The sequence below is a fragment of the Lethenteron reissneri genome, chromosome 1 (genome assembly GCF_015708825.2).
Source record: "Lethenteron reissneri isolate LAM-NWPU_2019-01 chromosome 1, ASM1570882v1, whole genome shotgun sequence".
Lineage (NCBI taxonomy): Eukaryota > Metazoa > Chordata > Hyperoartia > Petromyzontiformes > Petromyzontidae > Lethenteron > Lethenteron reissneri.
Window position 1 is genome coordinate 9,361,209 of NC_083779.1, and position 7,500 is coordinate 9,368,708.

General features: G+C 53.0%; 1 protein-coding gene across 1 annotated transcript in view; it reads right to left on the bottom strand.

Annotated features, from left to right (window-relative positions):
• LOC133341698 (ectoderm-neural cortex protein 1-like) overlaps positions 1-7,500 on the bottom strand; it is a 98,952-nt gene that overhangs the window by 90,515 nt on the left and 937 nt on the right. The window contains exon 2 of the mRNA XM_061550366.1: positions 627-693. The gene's annotated coding sequence lies outside the window, so the exon portion shown is untranslated. The remainder of the gene's footprint in view (positions 1-626; positions 694-7,500) is intronic.

Here is a 7,500-nt window from a genome sequence, read left to right on the forward strand (position 1 = left end):
GGTGGCTAGGAGATGTTGACTAACTCGCCCGGTCGACAGGAGGCCGTGGGTTTGATCCCGACCCTGACGATGCCTGTTGCTGTATATTTGGAGTTTGCGTGTCTCTCTCTCATCATCAACACGGTGGCTGGGAGATGTTGACTACCTCGCCCGGTCGACAGGAGGCCATGGGTTCGATCCCGACCCTGACGATGCCTGCTGCTGCTGTATATTTGGAGTTTGCGTGTCTCTCTCTCTCATCATCAACACGGTGGCTGGGAGATGTTGACTACCTCGCCCGGTCTACAGGAGGCCATGGGTTCGATCCCGACCCTGACGATGCCTGCTGCTGCTGTATATTTGGAGTTTGCGTGTCTCTCTCTCTCATCATCAACACGGTGGCTAGGAGATGTTGACTACCTCGCCCGGTCTACAGGAGGCCATGGGTTCGATCCCGACCCTGACGATGCCTGCTGCTGTATATTTGGAGTTTGCGTGTCTCTCTCTCATCATCAACACGGTGGCTGGGAGATGTTAACTCCCTCGCCTGGTCTACAGGAGGCCGTGGGTTCCATCCCGACCCTGACGATGCCTGCTGCTGCTGCTGTACATGCGGCAGGGCAGGTGATTCGTGGCGGTGTGCTCACATTTGCCGGAAGCCGCCGCTGGGATGTCCTTGTTGGAGCCCGACAGCCGGATCTGTCCGTACTTGTCCTGCAAGCACGGCAGACGCAGCGACACGCGGATCACACAGGGGATAACACACGCACACACACACGCACCGTGGCTAACACACACACACACACCGTGGCTAACACACACACCGTGGCTAACACACGCTCACACACCGTGGCTAACACACACACACACCGTGGCTAAGACACACACACACTGTGGCTAACACACACACACCGTGGCTAACACACACACACACACCGTGGCTAACACACACACACACCGTGGCTAACACACACACACACACCGTGGCTAACACACACACACACCGTGGCTAACACACACACACACCGTGGCTAACACACACACACACCGTGGCTAACACACACACACACACCGTGGCTAACACACACACACACACCGTGGCTAACACACACACACACCGTGGCTAACACACACACACTGTGGCTAACACACACACACACACCGTGGCTAACACACACACACACACCGTGGCTAACACACACACCGTGGCTAACACACACACACACACACACCGTGGCTAACACACACACACCGTAGCTAACACACACACACCGTAGCTAACACACACACACACACCGTGGCTAACACACACACCGAGGCTAACACACACACACACCGTGGCTAACACACACACACACACACCGTGGCTAACACACACACCGTAGCTAACACACACACACACACCGTGGCTAACGCACACACACACACACCGTGGCTAACACACACACACACCGTGGCTAACGCACACACACACACACCGTGGCTAACACACACACCGTAGCTAACACACACACACACCGTGGCTAACGCACACACACACACACCGTGGCTAACACACACACACACGCACCGTGGCTAACGCACACACACACACCGTGGCTAACACACACGCACACCGTAGCTAACGCACACACACACACACACCGTGGCTAACACACACACACACCGTAGCTAACACACACACCGTGGCTAACGCACACACACACACCGTGGCTAACGCACACACACACACACACACCGTGGCTAACACACACACACACACCGTGGCTAACACACACACACACCGTAGCTAATACACACACACACACACCGTAGCTAACACACACACACACCGTGGCTAACACACACACACACACACCGTGGCTAACACACACACACACACACCGTGGCTAACACACATACACACACACCGTGGCTAACACACACACACCGTAGCTAATACACACACACACACACACCGTAGCTAACACACACACACACCGTGGCTAACACACACACACACACCGTGGCTAACACACACACACACACCGTGGCTAACACACACACACACACCGTGGCTAACACACACACCGTGGCTAACACACACACACACACACTGTGGCTAACACACACACACACACCGTGGCTAACACACACCACACACACCGTGGCTAACACACACACCGTGGCTAACACACACACACACCGTGGCTAACACACACACACACCGTAGCTAACACACACACACCGTAGCTAACACACACACACACACCGTGGCTAACACACACACCGAGGCTAACACACACACACACCGTGGCTAACACACACACACACACACACCGTGGCTAACACACACACCGTAGCTAACACACACACACACACCGTGGCTAACGCACACACACACACACCGTGGCTAACACACACACACCGTGGCTAACACACACACACACCGTGGCTAACGCACACACACACACACCGTGGCTAACACACACACCGTAGCTAACACACACACACACCGTGGCTAACGCACACACACACACACCGTGGCTAACACACACACACACACACGCACCGTGGCTAACGCACACACACACACCGTGGCTAACACACACGCACACCGTAGCTAACGCACACACACACACACACCGTGGCTAACACACACACACACCGTAGCTAACACACACACACACCGTGGCTAACGCACACACACACACCGTGGCTAACGCACACACACACACACACACCGTGGCTAACACACACACACACACCGTGGCTAACACACACACACACCGTAGCTAATACACACACACACACACCGTAGCTAACACACACACACACCGTGGCTAACACACACACACACACACCGTGGCTAACACACACACACACACACACACCGTGGCTAACACACACACACACACACCGTGGCTAACACACACACACCGTAGCTAATACACACACACACACACACCGTGGCTAACACACACACACACCGTGGCTAACACACACACACACACCGTGGCTAACACACACACACACACCGTGGCTAACACACACACACACCGTGGCTAACACACAGACACACACACACCGTGGCTAACACACACACACACACCGTGGCTAACACACACACACACCGTAGTTAACGCACACACACACCGTGGCTAATACACACACACACACACACCGTGGCTAACACACACACACACCGTGGCTAACACACAGACACACACACACACCGTAGCTAATACACACACACACACACCGTGGCTAACACACACACACACACCGTAGCTAACGCACACACACAGACACCGTGGCTAACACACACACACACCGTGGCTAACACACACACACACACCGTGGCTAATGCACACACACACACACCGTAGCTAACGCACACACACACACACCGTAGCTAACACACACACACACACCGTGGCTAACACACACACACACCGTGGCTAACACACAGACACACACACACCGTGGCTAACACACACACACACCGTAGCTAATACACACACACACACCGTGGCTAACAAACACACACACACACACCGTAGCTAACACACACACACACACCGTAGCTAACACACACACACACACACACCGTAGCTAACACACACACACACACCGTAGCTAACACACACACACCGTGGCTAACACACACACACACACACCGTGGCTAACACGCACACACACCGTGGCTAATACACACACACACACACCATGGCTAACACACACACCGTAGCTAATACACACACACACACACACCGTGGCTAACACACACACACACACCGTGGCTAACACACACACACACACACACCGTAGCTAACACACACACACACACCGTAGCTAACACACACACACCGTGGCTAAGACACACACACACACCGTAGCTAACACACAGACACACACACCGTAGCTAACACACACACACACACCGTGGCTAACGCACACACACACACACCGTAGCTAACACACACACACACACACCGTGGCTAACACACACACACACACCGTAGCTAACACACACACACACACACCGTGGCTAACACACACACACACACACCGTGGCTAACACACACACCGTGGCTAACACACACACACACACCGTGGCTAACACACACACACACCGTAGCTAACACACACACACACCGTGGCTAACGCACAGACACACACACACCGTGGCTAACACACACACACACACACCGTAGCTAACACACACACACACCGTAGCTAACACACACACACACCGTGGCTAACGCACACACACACACCGTAGCTAACACACACACACACACCGTGGCTAACACACACACACACACACCGTGGCTAACACACACACACACCATGGCTAACGCACACACACACACACCGTAGCTAACACACACACACACCGTGGCTAACACACACACACACACACACCGTGGCTAACACACACACACACACCGTGGCTAACACACACACACACACACACCGTAGCTAACACACACACACACACCGTGGCTAACACACAGACACACACACCGTAGCTAACACACAGACACACACACACCGTAGCTAACACACACACACACACACCGTGGCTAACACACAGACACACACACACCGTAGCTAACACACAGACACACACACACCGTGGCTAACACACACACACACACCGCCCGTGAAGCGGGCCTTGGTAGCCGCGATGATTTTTCATTTCCACACCGCGGCTCTCATTCCTACGGCCGCACCCGTTGCTTTACCCCCCCCCTCCCGCTCAGCTCATCGCTCTGTCTGAGAGTGACACCACATGCTGTCATCGCCTTGGCCAGTTTTCATTATAAATATTATTATTACCAAGTTCTGGGCAAATCTTCGGTCGGTCGGTGGGACGATCGACAGGCCGATGCGTCACGCTTTTCTCTCTCCGCCCGAGTTCCTAACAGCGGCGCAACTTCCCTCCGACTTCTCGTCCACGTGCGGTTTCATCTCCACCAGAGCCACCCCCCCCCCCCCCCCCACGTTAGAGACGGACGAGGCTAATGGGGTTTGGCGTTGGTGCGAACATCGTTTGGCCAAGCGTCACTAAATTATGAATCAACTGTCCGGCGGCTTGCGATTGATCGGACGAGGCCGGAGCCGTTGAACGTCGCCGGCTTTGCCACCGGTGGCTGGGAGATGTTAACTACCTCGCCTGGTGTGCAGGAGGTCGTGGGTTCGATGCTAACACAGACGCCTGCTGCTGCTGCTATAGAGTTTGTGGTGTCTCTCTCTCATCATCATCATCACGGTGGCTGGGAGATGTTAACTACCTCGCCTGGTGTGCAGGAGGTCGTGGGTTCGATGCTAACACAGACGCCTGCTGCTGCTGCTATAGAGTTTGTGGTGTCTCTCTCTCATCATCATCATCACGGTGGCTGGGAGATGTTAACTACCTCGCCTGGTGTGCAGGAGGTCGTGGGTTCGATGCTGACACAGACGCCTGCTGCTGCTATAGAGTTTGTGGTGTCTCTCTCATCATCATCATCACGGTGGCTGGGAGATGTTAACTACCTCGCCTGGTGTGCAGGAGGTCGTGGGTTCGATGCTGACACAGACGCCTGCTGCTGCTATAGAGTTTGTGGTGTCTCTCTCATCATCATCATCACGGTGGCTGGGAGATGTTAACTACCTCGCCTGGTGTGCAGGAGGTCGTGGGTTCGATGCTGACACAGACGCCTGCTGCTGCTATAGAGTTTGTGGTGTCTCTCTCATCATCATCATCATCACGGTGGCTGGGAGATGTTAACTACCTCGCCTGGTGTGCAGGAGGTCGTGGGTTCGATGCTGACACAGACGCCTGCTGCTGCTATAGAGTTTGTGGTGTCTCTCTCATCATCATCATCATCACGGTGGCTGGGAGATGTTAACTACCTCGCCTGGTGTGCAGGAGGTCGTGGGTTCGATGCTGACACAGACGCTTGCTGTGTATTTGTCGTTTCCAGGTTTCTCCCTGTGGTTGCGTGGATTTTTTAAATGGCTTCCCGGGTTTTCCCTCCACGTTTAGACGCAGGCATTGATATTATTTAGATTATTTTGCTGCTATAAATGTCCAAATGATGGGCAACTTTGTTAAGCTATCATTTGTGGCCAGGTTACTTTGGAAAAGTAAGCGAATACCCCAGTGGGCTTTGCCTGGTAGGACGGGGATGGTTTCGTGTTGTATCTGTTTGTGTTTGGGCGATTTGTTTACCTGACTTGGACTTCCCACTCCCATCGTGTTTGTGTTGTTTGTTGTTGTTGTTGTGACGTTCTTACCCGGTGCCCCTACTGGACACCTGTGTAAAAGAGCTTCATAGCTCATCGGATTCCCCGTGCAGTAATAAATAAGCAATAATCTCATCCCGATGACCGAAGTCGTTTTTTGCCGGCTTCGGCGCCGTGGTGGTGGCGACGGCGGTGGCTTTGCTAAGACTCCGGCTCTCACTGCCGCTGCCGCTGCTGCTGCCAATTGAGCAATTTGGCGGCGTTCAGCGTTGGGGATGTGGTTTGGCCAACGCTGGTCACTTGAGACGTTCACAGAAGCGAATCGTCGATTCTGTGAACTGCCGCGGAACCCGGAAGAGAACCCACGCAGAGCAGGGAGAGAGAGAGCACACTTACTCACTCACACTCACTCACTCACACTCACTCTCACTCACTCACACACTTACTCTCACACACACTTACTCACTCTCACTCACTCACACACTTACTCTCACACTCACTCACACACTTACTCTCACACACACTTACTCACTCTCACTCACTCACTCACACACTTACTCTCACACACACTTACTCACTCTCACTCACTCACTCACACACTTACTCTCACACACACTTACTCATTCTCACTCACTCACTCACACACTTACTCTCACACACACTTACTCACTCACACTCACTCACTCACACACTTACTCTCACACACACTTACTCACTCTCACTCACTCACTCACACACACACTTACTCTCACACACACTTACTCACTCACACTCACTCACTCACACACTTACTCTCACACACACTTACTCACTCACACTCACTCACACACTTACTCTCACACACACTTACTCACTCTCACTCACTCACACACTTACTCTCACACACACTCTCACACTCACTCACTCACACACACACTTACTCTCACACACACTCTCACACTCACTCACTCACACACTTACTCTCACACACACTCTCACACATCCTCTCTCACACACACTTACTCACTCACACTCACTCACTCACACACTTACTCTCACACACACTCACACTAACTCACTCACTTGAACACTCACTCTCACACTCATTCACTCTCACACACACTCGCTCACTCGCTCACTCACTCACACTCACTCACACTCACTCACAATCACTCACTCACTTACACTCACATCCTCTCTCACACACTCACACACTCGCTCACTCACACTCATTTACTCACTCACTCACACTCACACTCGCTCACACTCATTTACTCACACTCATTCACTCTCACACTCACACTCATTTACTCACACTCACTTTCACTC